Below are 16,401 nucleotides of genomic sequence, written 5' to 3'. Positions count from 1 at the left end.
ACACTATTGGCTTGTCTAAAGACCAATGAAACGAGAATCGTCGACTTTCCCAATTACTCACGAGTATTAATCTGCTCGCTTGCCAAAAGAGCCGACTCAAAACTCTGCGAGTCAAACTCGGTTCTCGTGATCAACGTGACTTTGACTCGCAAGTCACCGAGTTTTACCGATTACGCCGACTTTCCCGATTTATGGTTGTTGACTCCGTGATCATGGATTTAATTTTAGGTTTGGTTGTTGGCAAGCATGGGTTTAGTTTTAGGTTTTATACGTACGTCTGTCGATTTGTTTTTTTTTAAAACAGTCGTTATCCACTGTTCGCTGTCACACAGTCTATTGAAAGTTTGAAACACGGTTATTGTCACAGTCCGTTGAAACGCAATTGTTGTCACATAGTCTGCTGAATCTTGGTCGATTTGCTTTTTTTAAAACAACCACTGTCACACAATCCGCTGTTACACAGTGAACCCGATATGTCATTATCTGATTTGTCACACAATCGACCTGATATCTCATTGTCCGTTAGCCAAACGACTCCTCCAGTCGTTGTTGCTGTCCATCAAGACGACTCTAGGAACGAGGACGACTCTAGCTGCTGTTCACCAAGACGACTCCAACCGTTGGTCACAGTCACATTGCACAGTGTATCACAATTTTGTATCATTGTTCAAGGTCGATGTCGCCTTTAGTTTTAAACTTTTGTATACTCGTAAACCAAAACTAGTTAATTCGAATACTGTTTTTAAACTTTAAACTTAATTCAAGATGTTGTCTGACAAATTTGTATTTTACAGTTTACAGTTTACCACACAACATAACACAACATAATAAAGTTGTAGCCCTCTGACTAGAATTTATTGAATTGCTTGAGAATACAAGCAATTTTAAATTTTAAATTTTTTATTACTTCATATAAAATTTTGAATCGCTGGAAAATAAAATCACTGGTATTTAACTTCTGAAAAACTAATTTGCAGTGGAAGAAATCTTATTGAGGGCTGACTTGGTACTTGGAGGTCTCATTTTTATCTGATTTTATAAGAGGAGGATTGTTTGGGTTTTCCCCAATTGTAGGGGTTTTCCCTGGCTTAAAACCTATAACTTGTGTTTTTTGTGTCTTTGTGATCTTCATGTTTTGGTAATTGCTTGATGAAGAAGTAAATCTAAGTAATAAAAAGCCAACAAATATCACAAGTAATTATCAAGTAAGGAGAATCAACATTAATCTACAAATACCTTGATTTTCCAACATCGTATCATAGCTAAGGTCTGTAAAAGGAAAATTGAAGATCACTTATTGTTGGCTTAGTCTTGGAAGTTTAAAACCATCCATCAAGGAGATCAAAGTATTAAAGGTTAAAGGAATATACACTATTGGCTTGTCTAAAGACCAATGAAACGGGAATCGTCGACTTTCCCAATTACTCACGAGTATTAATCTGCTCGCTTGCCAAAAGAGCCGACTCAAAACTCTGCGAGTCAAACTCGGTTCTCGTGATCAACGTGACTTTGACTCGCAAGTCACCGAGTTTTACCGATTACGCCGACTTTCCCGATTTATGGTTGTTGACTCCGTGATCATGGATTTAATTTTAGGTTTGGTTGTTGGCAAGCATGGGTTTAGTTTTAGGTTTTATACGTCTGTCGATTTGTTTTTTTTAAAACAGTCGTTATCCACTGTTCGCTGTCACACAGTCTATTGAAAGTTTGAAACACGGTTATTGTCACAGTCCGTTGAAACGCAATTGTTGTCACATAGTCCGCTGAATCTTGGTCGATTTGCTTTTTTTAAAACAACCACTGTCACACAATCCGCTGTTACATAGTGAACCCGATATGTCATTATCTGATTTGTCACACAATCGACCTGATATCTCATTGTTCGTTAGCCAAACGACTCCTCCAGTCGTTGTTGCTGTCCATCAAGACGACTCTAGGAACGAGGACGACTCTAGCTGCTGTTCACCAAGACGACTCCAACCGTTGGTCACAGTCACATTGCACAGTGTATCACAATTTTGTATCATTGTTCAAGGTCGATGTCGCCTTTAGTTTTAAACTTTTGTATACTCGTAAACCAAAACTAGTTAATTCGAGTACTGTTTTTAAACTTTAAACTTAATTCAAGATGTTGTCTGACAAATTTGTATTTTACAGTTTACAGTTTACCACACAACATAACACAACATAATAAAGTTGTAGCCCTCTGACTAGAATTTATTGAATTGCTTGAGAATACAAGCAATTTTAAATTTTAAATTTTTTATTGTCTTTTACAGGAGTCAAATTAAACAGAAGGCACGACTCCAAATCTTAACAGAAGCCACAATTTAAACACAAGTCCAAAACAACAACAATGCCGAGGGAGAAGGACTTTGCTTGGTTTTATTGTGACAAGATTCTCGGAGACCCCAAGCTCCTTTTTAAATTTTGCAAAGCGAAATGTAGTGGAGGCATTTATAGATTCAAGTACCACCTTGCACTATACTCGACCATGATAGAGGTCTCTACAACAAGGTTGACGAAAATGTCAAACATCGAGCAACCTTGGCCATTGATATGTTGAGACAACATAATGCCAAGAAAGAAAAGCAAAAAAAAGAAATAGGAACTCTTGGAGTTGACGATTTTTCTTCCACTACCCCCTTGTCATTTCCCTCTGTTGAATCCTCAATGTTGTTCCCAAGTTTCCCACACATGCCTCCAAGTCCAAGTCAAGCTTAAGGCGAAATGAGTCCTCCTGCATTCAACATTGGAGGTGGAATCATAAACACCTTTTTTTCTCCCCTCACAAAACCAGGTTCCCAACCTATCTTGGATGCCACTGGTTGGAAAAAAGATATCCATAGTCAAGCAAGGAAGGCCATTGCTAAATTTTGGTACTATTCTGACATACCTTTCCATTGTGTCAGAAGTCCTTATTGGCAAGCTATGATTGATGCAGTTGTTGTTGCAGGTCCAGGGTTCAAAGCCATGGGTAGAAACAGTACCATCATGAGTGATGGATGGATAGTTCAGAGGAATAAAAATTTAATAAATTTCCTTGTATCTTATCCAACAGGAACAACGTTTCTCAAATCAGTGGATGCCTCAGACAAGGTTAAGACTGCCCAACTTATTTGTGAAATGGTGGAGGAAGTTGTTCAAGAAGTGGGAGAAGAACATGTTGTACAAATTGTCATTGACAATGCAGCTAATTATATGGCTGCTGGTAGACTTTTTGAGATTAGGCACCCCACTATTTTTTGGACCTGTTGTGCTGCCCATTGCATAAATTTAATGCTTGAGGACATTGGTAAGCTTCATTGGATACATGAGGTTATGGAGACGGAAAAATCCATAACCAAATAACTATACAACCATACTATTGTCCTAAACACCATGAGAAAATACACTGAAGGTAAGGAAATTGTTTGACCTGCAGTGAATAGATTTGAAACAAATTTCGTATCTTTGCAATCTGTGGTTGAGCAAAAGATAAATCTGAAGAGGATGTTCTTGGGACCTGAGTGGATGGCATCTAAACATTCCAAGGCCCTTGAAGGCATTGAAATTGTTGCACTTGTGTTTAATGACGGTTTTTGGAAAGATGCCGAAGAGATTATTGTTGTGACGGAGTCCCTTGTTAGAGTTCTCAGGTACTTCAAGTCTTTTAACTTTTTCATTTTTAAAATTTCATTTCAAGCTTCTTTTTATTTTCAATGTTTCATATTTCTTTAAATTTGAAAGCTTGAACTTTCAGGATGGTTGATGGTGACAAACCCGCTATGGGTTACATTTATGAGGCGATGGATCTCACAAAGGAGGCCATCAAAAGAAGATATGGGGATGAGGAGGCAAAGTATATGCCTCTTTGGGACATTATTGATGCATGTTGGGATAGGCAATTGCATTCCCCCTTACATGTTGCTGGGTACTTCTTAAACCCACAATATTTTTATGATAATTTTTTTTTTAATGAGGATGGGGAGGTTGGCAGAGGACTTGTGACATGCATGGAAAGGCTATAAAATTATAGGGTGCCAGCTAATTTTTTTCCTATACCAGTGCTATACGAGAAAGGTCTAAGATGTTGCCAGGTACCCTTTGAGGCTTGAAGGCTTCATCAATTCATTAAATTTGTTTAAACTTTATTTTGTATGTTAAATGTTTTATTAAATTTTGTTGTCTTTTTAAGTTTTTACTATTTAGTATTTAGTACTACTTCTACTCACAAACCCTTGCCACCTGCTAGGTCTTTGGTGGCAAAACTTTGGTAGTGATACGCTAGATTTGAAGAGATTCGCCATTCGAATCTTAAACCAAGCATGCAATGCTTTAGGTTGTGAGCGCAACTGGAGCATGTTTGAGAAAATACATTCTAAGAAGCGCAACCGATTGACACAAAAGCACTTAAATGACCTTGTATTTGTCCATTACAATCCACGAATTCGCAACAAGCAAATATTAGGTGACAGATTGAATTTGAAGGTTTCATAATCTGATTTGCACTTCAAAGTTTAAAGTCTAAAGTTTAAACTTTAAAGTTCAAAGTCAAACTTTAATTCACATTTCAATGTCTCATGATAATGACAGGTTTGGATCATTCATCAATCGACCTTGAAGAGATAGATCTACAAACTACAAATGCAGCAGATTGGGTCCAATTAGAGGAGGCTCCTCTTTTTAGCCTACATGACTTGGAGAACTTTGAGAGTCAAGCAAGCGAAGGAGTGGGAGGAATCGCTTCTAGTTCTCACTCTTAAGAGTCTTAGACTCTTAGTTACTGATTTTTTTCTGATTAGTATGCAGTTTTTTGTAAACTTTTAGAAGCAGATGCTTTTGGTTCTATGTAGTCACTGGTTAGGAGTCAGGACTCAGTACTTTGGATCATGTTTGGACTCATAACATATATGAGATACTTATTCATTCATGATATGTTGGACATCTATTGATATTATGCATTGTTTGAACATGGCTTTACTGAATATCAATGATTTTTTTTTGTTTTTTGTTTTTGTTTTTCTCAATATATGTGTATATTTTTATTTATTGAATTCACTGAGTTTTTCCCGATTTTTCCTGAGCTGATTAAAACTCTTCACTCTTTTGCCTCGCCGATTTATTGCCGATTTTGAGTCTGGTAACATTGCTAAAGACTACTAGTACGAAGGTTTGTTAAATGAAGTTTTGTGAAACCTATGTAATGGCTAATTCAAGAGGGTACCCGATGTTCTAAAAGAAAAGCATCCATATGAAGAAATGTGACTTTTGCTCCTGGGCAGATGTATAGAAGGATCGAAATATGATATATACTTCTATGGCAAACTTTCTTCATCACATAACCACAAATGCAAAAGTTTTTCAAGTCACCTCCTGCAAGATATAACTGAGATACGAAGTTCTGGATCAACTATTCGAAGTTCGGATTCAAGTCTAATACTGTGAATGAGATTTACATCCGAAGTCCTGTGGCATATCTCGCTCTTTTTGCAGTATGATATAATGAGAACTGTTCTTCATTGGACTGCTAGACTGAGGTTTTGTGCAAAATTCCGAAAGGCATCAAGACGCATTTATCTATGTGTGATTCAGACGTACAATTTATGGAATTGACAATATCTATGAGATAGTTCAAGTGATCTGTAGTCATCATTATATGACAAAAGATCTGAATTGAAGTTGAAGACTTTATAGATGATCTGAAATGAAGGAAAACCAAAACTATGCAAGATCTTCAATGATGCGTGTTCCTTTTCTTGGTAACAAGTTTGACATATCAACAATACACAACGAGGCAAGACTATAATAAGGGTTATCTACTGAAATAACCGTGACCTTGCTTCATGATGATGTGGCATAGACAAAAATAGTGACCTAGATAATTGGTTTGACCCAACTGTGAAATAACACTTGGCAGTGACCTAGATAAGTAATGAATGTCTTAATGACATAAGGAATTAAGACATGCCAAATGAAGTAAGATGACAACCTCAAAATCTCTCCTAAAAGGTAAAGCTTGAATCAGGATGAAGATTTGAATTCATTCAAGAAAAACCTTGCATACCTCAGGTGACCGAGCTTGAAAGGGAGCAAGAGAATTCTGTCTTTTGTTTATGTTCTGGCACATGTACATTGAAGGAAAAGTAGCCAAGTTTGAGACCCTTGCGGCTGGAGTAGAAGCCGAGTTTGTAATCTCTGTTTTGTAGCAAAGAAAAGTATTTCTGGGCTGAGTATGAGATCACCCTTATCTCTGATTTGTGGATGAAAACAGGGCCAAATAATCTGAAGTTTCTTGTGTAGGACCAAGATACCTAGTGCTGGTTGTGAGGGCTCCTACACCTGAAGTGAATGCGGATTAGCAGGCAGGGTGCATCCATGGTAAATGCAAGGTAAAACGTGAAGGAATAAGTAGTATTCTGTTTGACACGTTAGGGCTGCTTTAGACTAGGATCAGACCTATAGAGTGTGACTAAGGTTTGAACAAAAAATGAAGTATGTGTTTTGGGCCGAGACTCATGGAGACAAGATGTTGAGGGTGTGGAGCTAGTACAAGTCTAAGAACAGTGTCCTAGAAGGAATGTTAAGTGACTATCCTTATGTGCCCTAGTTTAGGGCTCCTTGAAATGTTGTGTTGCCCTTATAGTGCTGTCCTAAACTCTGTGTTAAATCGCTCAAGAACAATGCATTGAATGGGAGGTTGAGACCCTAAGTGAAGAGAGGTATGACCACACTGTTTTTAGGGAATCCTAATCTTCAAGTGGGCCATATTCAGCCTCAGAGAATGTACTGTAGTGAGAGCAGATGGGCAGCAAGGTAGGGCTCGCATAGTGAAGGAAGAAAGATCTGATTTTGGACAGTTAGAGAAGCAGCCTATGTACAGTGGTTGGAGGACTGTTAGTGGCTGATTGGTAAGGCCTAAGTGTTGTGGACAAGTGGCAAATTTGTCACAGCAAGTGGGCTGTACGTTGATTGACTTTTGGAAAGCCTTAAGAAGTAGTTAAAGTCTGAAGGATGTTTAGAGGGCAAATTTGAAGAAGCTCTTTATACAGAGTTGGTTCACTATTGTGTGGGCAGATCTGTGGAAACCCTAAGGATAGTGAAGCAATGCACATTCACTATCAAGTGGGTTGTGCTTAGAAGACCTTATGATAAGCAATCATGGAGCAACTAAGTTACTATTGAAAGGTAGTTTGATTGGTGCCCTAGGGACTGTCAATTTGAAGCAACAATAGGATAGTTAGAGGGCTGTGTATAGAAACCCCAAGGACAATCATCTGAGAGAGAGGACTGACAAGAAGGTTTATTTGAATACCCTGAGAGTTGGCTATTTTGGAAAGATGGAATAGCAGCTAGAGAGTCAATGGAGCTGCGTTGACTGATCAAGATTGATTGGAAAGATCAGTCAAGTTGTGTTCAAGGTTGACTGAACAATAGATTAGCTAACTTTGTTCTGTGATAGTCAGTCAGTTGAAGGAACTATGTGATGGACTATCTTCAAGGCAAGAAGCAGTGCAGTGCAGGAAGTAGTGTTGGACACAGTTCAGGATGCAGTTGGTGAAGACCTCAAGTACAAGATCATGGACTGTTAGGAGGCAGATTTGGAGCCCTAGTTCAAGAAGTTGCAAGATGAGCAAACTTAGTGATAAGAGGGTTAGTTGAGGAAGCTACAACAATTGCAGGTAGCTGATGTAAGGGAAGTATGAGTACTTCCGACACAAGCTGAGGTTTGTTGATGCACTCTCCCTATTTGAGAGGGAGTAAGCTTGGACACTGGTTCTCCTTGTGTCAGGTATTGTGACAAATTAGGATTAATATCCTAAGTCAAGTACATGGACATGGATAAGGAGAATGGTTGATTGGATAGCATCTTGGACATACATTCTTGAGTCATGTATTGTGATGGATTAGGATGGGGATCCAAAGTCAAGTACATGGACTTGGATAAAGAATGGTCTAGTGGAGGACGTACTTCGGTCCGGGTATCCTAGGTGGAGTATGTACCTTGGTGACGAGGTGTGGTGCCCTATTGAATGCCTCCTAGCATTGTGGTCTGAACGTGTGGAGAGATAGAGTGCACCTGTCAAGGCCTTGGTAATGTGACAATGTTGGCTATGATGATACTATCATCATTGATTCTTATCAATTTGGATCCCTTCTTATGAGAATATTTCAACTTGAGATAGACCTGTTGAATCATTATGAATGCCTCCCTAGTTAAGAGGGAGTGTTGGAAAAGTAACTAGGTTCGGTCTTCATTATTATCTTTGTACTTGCATCAATTTGTATTTCATGTAAAAGAAGAAAAATAATTTTATTTAAGCATGGGTTTCATGCTCAAGTGTATATAAAGCATGAGATTTCGACTCATTTGGGATAGCACAACAAGATCGATCTTGTTAATTTTAGATAAAAATGGTATGTTCTATGCTTAGCACAATTTACTTCAATGTTCCTTTAGCAACCCAATGACAATTTCCAATAATTTTCAGTAGCAATCACATTAACCATTAATCACATTGACAGTTAATGTAGATAGAGCATAAAAACATCTGCAGAAGACAAGAAAAGACAAGAGGACACCAGATTTAGCAGATGCCAGGGAAAAACCCCAATGTGGGGAAACCCTTTGACCAAATCTTCTTATTATTATTCAATAGTTCAGGAGAGAGAGAGAGAGTACAAAAGTCAAATAGATTAGCCCAATACAAAGTCAAACTAGCCCTGTCAAATTTTGCGGTCAACTGCAGTCAAACTTCGGCGCTAAGTAGAAAGTCAACGCTGGTCAAATCAGCATCAAGTCACCTCCTTTGAAGCTCGGTCAAAGGCAAATTAATGCGGCCTCCATCAAGTGTCAAAGTCAACCCAAAACAGTGCCACAAATGCTGGCCAAACTTGGTCAAACAATAGTCAACCTTGCGGTCAATGCTAATCAAACAGTCCCAAACACCTCGATTTCTGTTCCAATTAATGTGGCCTTAAGAGTGAAATTCTACCTCTAAAACACAATTGAAATTCGGTCAAATCAGCAAGGGTCAACAGTCTGAAAAACTCGGTTCTGTTTCAACCCAAAAAATAGTCCTCCTAGTTGCACGTGGGAGGGAGAGAGAGAGAGAGAGAAGATCTTCAAGCTATACAAACCATTTTGTTGAAGAGAGAGAAGAATTGTTGAGTGAATGATGTCCAAATGAGGAGAGAGGTTTCTTCTATTTATATGCTTTGATGTGGAAGAAGAGACACATCTATTGGGCTTCTTGAATCTACACTAAGCTGAGGCCGACGTGAGAGCATAAATTCAAAATCACACTTCTGCTTGTCCGAATGAGATGATCTTTATATCAAACTTGGACCTCTCGAAAAGAGGAATCCAATGCAATAATCATCTCCATCATATGAGATATCCCAAGGTGGAATTTGGCCCTAGTTTCCAATTTTAACACTCCCTCTCAACTAAGGAGAATTCCACCTACCAATCCATCTGTCATCATCATGCCATCTTGCCGTCATCTGTCATCACTGCTTTGCTCTGCTGAATCATGAAGTAATAATGAAGAAGCAGTGATCGAAAGTGAGACACAAGACCTTACCACTCTTCACTGACAAAAGTGAGTCCTTAATCCCAAATCAAGTTGTTGAACACCATGCATCCTAGTCATAAGGAGTACATCAGTACACAATGCATCCATCGATAGTGCTATGGTCCCTAACCACTTTTCTCGACTCATTGGCCAGATGAGAGTTTCTTCCCATGGGTCCTGGACACCATGGGTAGGATGTATGCTGGGGCATCAACAGGAGAAGGTGAACCACTCATCCTGCTCATATGCCATAGCAGAATGTGAACCACTCATCCTATGCATATGTCAATTGTAGGGGAAGGTGAACCACTCACCCTACATACATGTCAACCATCATGGGGTATCACAAGGGAAGGTGAACCACTCACCCTGTACATAGTGCACCACTAGGGGAAGGTGAACCACTCACCCTGTACATAATGCACCACTAGGGGAAGGTGAACCACTCACCCTATGGTTGCTCATAGCTCCAAGAAGTACCCCAAGCCCCTAAGAGATCCTAGAGCTCAATGTCCAACTCATACTCCAAGTCTCTCAGATTGTTAAGAATTTGACCTTCCCTAAGGGCTTCGTGAGAATGTTTGCGACCTTCTCAATCGTCCTGATGTGTTGGAGCCTTATTGCTCCTCGTTGTACCATATCCTAGATAAAGTGGTACCCGATATAAATGTGCCTGGAGTAGTCGTGGAATACAAAATTCTTTGAAAGGCAAATCCCACTTTGGTTGTTGTAGAAGATCACGGCAGTATCCAGTGCGTGCTCAAATAGCTCTTTGAAGAGCTTCCTCAACCAAACAACCTCACAACAGGCCATACTCGTAGCAATGTATTTGGCCTCGACGGTGCTTAAAGCAATTGATTTCTGCTTCCTGCTCATCCAAGATATTGAAGCAGACCCCAAAGAGAAGCAACACCCAGACATGCTCTTACGATCCACCACACTGCCAGCCTAGTCAACATTTGTATATCCATGTAGCCTCAAATTCCCGACAATGTATCTCAGTCCATAGTGGATTGTGCCCTAGAGATATCTCAAGAGATTCTTAGCAGCAATCCAATGAATGTGATGAGGCTCAACCATAAATTGACTCAACGTGTTCACAATGAAGCATATGTCAGGACGAGAGTTTACCAAGAACATTAGGGCCCCCACAAGTTGTTGATACTCGGAAGGGTTCGCTAATTTGGGCCCAACAACACTTCCACATAACTTCTTGAAGTTGAGTTCCATTGGAGTAGACACGGACTTGCAATCCACCATCCCACATCTCTCAAGTAGCTTCACAATGTATTTTCCTTGAGAAAGGAAAATCTCACCTGGCTTTTGCCAGACCTCCAGCCCTAGGAAGTAGTGCATCAGTCCTAGGTCCTTCATCTCGAATTCGGAAGCCAACTCCCTCTTGCATTGATGAATGAGAGGGTCATCACCTATCAGAAAGAGATCATCCACATAAAGGACCAGAATGAGAGGCCTGCCCTTTTCAACTTTGAAGTATAGGTTCAGGTTAGCTTCATTCCTTGTAAAACCTAGCTTCATAAGATAGCTATCTATCCTCTCACACCAATCCCCGGGGGCTTGCTTCAACCCATAGAGGGCTTTCTTCAACCTGCATACATTTGTTTTACGATCTTGAACTTTGAACCCCTCAGGTTGTTCTACATAGACTTCCTCCTTAAGTGAGCCATGCAAGAAAGGAATTTTGACATCCATTTAGTGTAGGCTCCATCCTTGAGAGGCAGCAAGGGCTATGATCGAACGAATAGTGGTATATCGGGCAACCGGTGCAAATATCTCATCATAGTCCACACCTTCCTTTTGAGAGAAGCCTCAAGCAACGAACCTGGCCTTGAACTTTTCAGCACTCCCATCAGCTCCATGGCTGATTTTGTAAAGCCATTTGAAGTGACCACTGACTTGTCCTTGGGTCTAGGAACCACATCCCAGACATCATTATTCATGATCGATTCATATTCCTCGTTCATCGCATCCTTCTAAACTTGGTGCTTCACGGCTTCTTCGAATGTACATGGCTCAGATTGTACTATGGTATTCATGGCAGCGAAGTACCCTTGGTACTTGTTCGACTTCTTGCTTTCACGAAATGGCCCCCTTGGTGCAACATGTCTCTCGACATCTTCAAGAGTATCTTTGAGCCAAAAAGGTCTTTTTCTTGAAGTAGAGGGCTCACTAGGAGGTGGATCAATGGGATCCATCGAACCTTCAACATCGGGCATCAGATCATCTGTTGGAGATTCATCTTGCTTTCCTACATCATCATCATTGTCCTTCCTAGGGATAGGAAGATCTCGGACTTTCCCAAGGGCAGAATCTTCATCGAAAGTGACATCATGACTTATTTCCACTTCTCTTTGACCAGGCACATAGATTCTATATGCCTTCGAAGTTTCACTGTAGCCCACAAACGTTCCTTTCTTCCCAGATGCATCTAGCTTGTTTCTTTTCTCTTTCGGCACATGAAAATATACGGGACAACCAAAAATTCTAAAATGAGAAACATCAGGTTTCTTACCGGTGAAAACTTCTTCGGGTGTCTTGAAGTCCAATGCTTGATGCGGGCATCTATTTTGAACATACACAACAGTGTTGGCAACTTCTCCCCATAAGAACTTTAGTAGGCCTTGGTCATGAAGCATGGCACGGGTGGCTTCTATGATAGTTCGATTCTTCCTTTCGACAACACCATTTTGCTTAGGAGTATATGTAGTAGTGGTCTCCCTCTTAATGCCAACTTCTCTACAATAGTCATTAAATTCATTTGACTCATATCCACTTGCATTATCGATCCTCAATATTTTGATCTTCTTCCCTATTTGATTCTCGACCAAGGCTTTGAAAGAGCAGAACCATTTGAACACTTCGTCCTTCTTCTTTAAGAAATAGATCCATGTTTTGTGAGAGAAGTCATCCACAAAAATTGCATAGTACAAATATCCTCCCAAAGATGTTACGGGAAACATACCTGATAGATCAGAATGGATCAATTGAAGAATATCGGTAGTTTGACTTTCACTTGAGGGGAATGGTCCCCTTGTATGTTTTCCAGCTGCACAACCCTGAAAAACTCCTTCATGATCTATGTTGAATTGGGCATACCTGTGACCATCTTCCTTACATCAAGTAAGGCTTTGTAATGAAGGTGAGCAAATCTTCGGTGCCATAATTCGGATTGAAGAGAAGTATCGCAAGTCATTGCTCCCAACGAACTTCCTCCAACCTAATAAAGACCTTCAACCCTAAATCCAAGTGTAAATGCATTTTTTGACTTACTTTTCCAAACACATACCTTCCCATCAACGCATGACACCTTGAAACCTTTATCTTCCATCACAAAAATAAAGACTAGGTTTTTTTTTTCAGATCAGGTACATACAACAATTCTTGTAAATGAATGGTTTGTCCTTGATTTAAGTGAAGAGTGACAGTCCCAATTCCTTTCACGGGATAAGTGGCATTATCCCCAAGTATGTTCTCCATATTTGTCTTCTTTTCAACTAAGTTTGAGAGGGCCTCCTTGTACCTAGTGAAGTGCTTTGAGGCACCACTATCAATCAACCAATCCATATCGAGTAGCAAGAGCATTCCTCTTTCCTTTGTCGTTGAACCTGTTGTTCCTTTGATTGCCATTGCCTTTGTAGTTGTCATCATCCCTTGGAGCATCCTTCTTGTGAGGACGCTCTCTAGCAAAGTGGCCAAACTTGTTGCAATTGAAGCATCTTCCTTTTCTTCCTTCTTTGAATCCTTGCTTAAATCCTTGACCTTGTCTTCTTGGACCAGCATTGTTCTTCCCTTATAGCATGAGCGGAGAAGGCGGTAGGAGTATTTCCATTTGAGGGCTTGTCTCTTTCCATCATCCTTATTTCTTCTTGAGTGCATCTAGCCAATGATTCATCAAATCCCGAAATCTTGTCATTGTTGAGGATGGTAGTGTTAAACACATCCCATTCTCTTGTAAGGCCTCCAAGTGCAATAAGAGTGAGCTCCTTGTCACCACCAACTTCTCCAATAGATAGGATATCATTCTTGATTTTGATAATCCTCATAAAGTAGGATTGAATGGATTCTCCTCTATCCATCTTGATGTCTTTCAACTTATTCTTGAGAAATAGAACTTGATTTGCATTATTTACTTTGAACATCCCAACCAGCTTGTCATGCATCTCCTTAGATTTTTCCAAATCAGAAATATAGGCAACCAAAGGCTTGATCACCTTTCTTGTACTTTGTTTTTGCAGCAACGGGTGCACTTGAAGGAGGCTCTGCTATTCTTCCTTTGACGTAGTCCATAGCATCATTCTCTACCAAAGTCAAATCCAGAGACATCTTCCATGCATGATAGTTGGATTTGTCCTTAAGTTTGTCCTCAGATTTGAAGTAATATGTAGTCGTCATTGAGGCTAGCTTCAAATTCTTGTCCAACAACTTCCCTTAGTGATTGCTTTCTTCTCTCTTGCTTGAGCTTTGTCTTCACCTGACCTCTGATACCATGTTAATTTTAGATAACAATGGTATGCTCTATGCTTAGTGCAATTTACTTCAATGTTCCTTTAGCAGCGCAATGACAATTTCCAATAATTCTAGTAGCAATCACATTAACCATTAATCACATTGACAGTAAATGCAGATAGAACATAAAAACATATGTAGAAGACAAGCCAAGACGAGGACACCAAATTTGGCAGATGCCAGGGAAAAACCTTAATGTGGGGAAAACCCTTTGATCAAATCTTTTTATTATTATTCAATAGTTCAGTAGAGAGAGAGAGAGTACAAAAGTCAAATAGATTAGCCCAATACAAAGTCAAATCAGCCCTGTCAAATTCTGCAGTCAACTGCAGTCAAATTCAGCCCTAACCAGAAAGTCAACGCTGGTCAAATCAGCAACAAGTCACCTCCTTTGAAGCTCGGTCAAAGGCAGATTAATTTGGCCTCCATCAAGGGTCAAAGTCAACCCAAAACAGTCCCACAAATGCTGGTCAAACTTGGTCAAACAGCAGTCAGCCCTGCAGTCAACGCTAGTCAAACAGTCCCAAACACCTCGATTTCTGTGCCAATTAATGCGGCCTCAAGAGAGCGAAATTCTGCCTCCAAAACGCAGTCAAAATTCGGTCAAATCAGCAAGGGTCAACGCTGGTCAACAGTCTGAAAAGCTCGGTTCTGTTTCAGCCCAGAAAAACAGTCCTAGCTGCACGTGTGAGAGAGAGAGAGAGAGAGAAGATCCCCAAGCTGTACAAACCAATCTGTTGAAGAGAGAGAAGAATTGTTGAGTGAATGATGTCCAAATGAGGAGAGAGGTCTCTTCTATTTATACACTTTGATGTGGGTGAAGAGACACATCTATTGGGCTTTTTGAGTCTAGATTAAGCTAAGGCCGACCTTAACAATTTGTACATGTGACAGAATAAATTCAAAATCACACTTCTGCTTGTCCGAATGAGATGATTTTTATATCAAACTTGGACCTCTCGAAAAGAGGATTCCAATGCAATAATCATCTCCATCATATGAGCTGTCCCAAGGTGGAATTTGGCCCTAGTTGCGAATTTTAACAGATCTTTACCAAGATAAGAAGAAAAACGAAAGCGAAGGACAAGAAGAAAGACTAAATGAAGGAAGGAGACCGAAATTTTGACTATTTTTGCTCACACATGCAAAAAGTTTAGGGTTTCTGTGCTAGTTGCAGGGCCAAGAATTGCAGGCCGAGTTGCAGGACTGAAACTTTGACTGAAGCAAGTTTTGTATAGTTTGACCTTTATTGACTTTGGTGGACTTTGATTTGTTTGGAAGAAATCTAGTTGAGGGCTGACTTGCTACTTGGAGGAGGTCTCATTTTGATCTGATTCTATAAGAAGATGATTGTTTGGTTTTCCCCAATTGTGTGGTTTTGCCCTGGCTTGGAGCCTATATCTTGTGTTCTTTGTGTCTTTGTGATCTTCATGTTTTGGTAATTGCTTGATAAAGAAGTAAATCTAAATAATAAAAGGCCAACAAATGTCGCAAGTAATTATGAAGTAAGGAGAATCAACATTAATCTATGAATACATTGATTTTCCAACAGTTAGAATCGCTCTCAAACATCTTGGAGAATGTTACTTTCACTTTAAAAATTTAAGATTACCATTAATTGCAAAGCATTAGTAGGGCCCACACAAATTCACTTGCCAACACTTGGAATCCCTTTTATCATTGCTTAATTGCCCTTAGCCGCACTCCAAAACCTTTAAGAGTTCCAACCTGCGACTGAATTGCATAAGAATGAGGCAATAAATATATTTTATGATGCTTTTTCACTAGACACGTGTCCAAATCTCGGGACACCAGTAGGGCTTGTGTCCAACATGAGTCAAACTTGTGTTGGACATGTGTCACACACATGTTGTGTCCGACACATGAAATATGTGACGCGAGGGGGGGGGGTGGAGGACGTGTGTCATATTACTTAGGTTATAAAGCAGAGTGGCCACAACATTGACACTTTTTTCCATCAACTCGTGATTTTTTCTAATTTTCTAAAAACATCACAATTTTTCCGAAACTATCATGATATTTCATTGGCAGTACAAAATGTGATTTTTTAGGCAATGTTATCGTGAGCTTACACATCATGATATATTGATGTATTGTGATGTTTGCAACATTGGTTCAAATGTTTGTCCTTTTAGGTGATAAGATACAGCCTGAAGACACGGACACAACTAAGAATGAATAATTGTAAATTATGGTTAGCATGTTCCTTTGGTAGATTTATTTGGTCAATCCAAAAAGCAGGTTTATGTCCTTGCCATTTATGAACACTGCTAGGGTTATTTAGATATTTGGCTTCATA

At 39.7% G+C, this 16,401-nt stretch overlaps 1 protein-coding gene across 1 annotated transcript in view; it reads left to right on the top strand.

Moving 5' to 3' along the window:
* The window catches only part of LOC149187128 (RNA-binding CRS1 / YhbY (CRM) domain-containing protein), a 42,330-nt gene that overhangs the window by 24,921 nt on the left and 1,008 nt on the right, over positions 1 to 16,401 (top strand). The window lies entirely within an intron of this gene.

Source organism: Pinus tabuliformis, chromosome 3_1, assembly GCF_031772625.1.
Source record: "Pinus tabuliformis cultivar Carrire ecotype Pingquan chromosome 3_1, CPIR1, whole genome shotgun sequence".
Classification (NCBI taxonomy): Eukaryota; Viridiplantae; Streptophyta; class Pinopsida; order Pinales; family Pinaceae; genus Pinus; species Pinus tabuliformis.
Note: the sequence above shows the minus strand (reverse complement) of the source record. Positions and strands in the feature narration are given on the sequence as shown.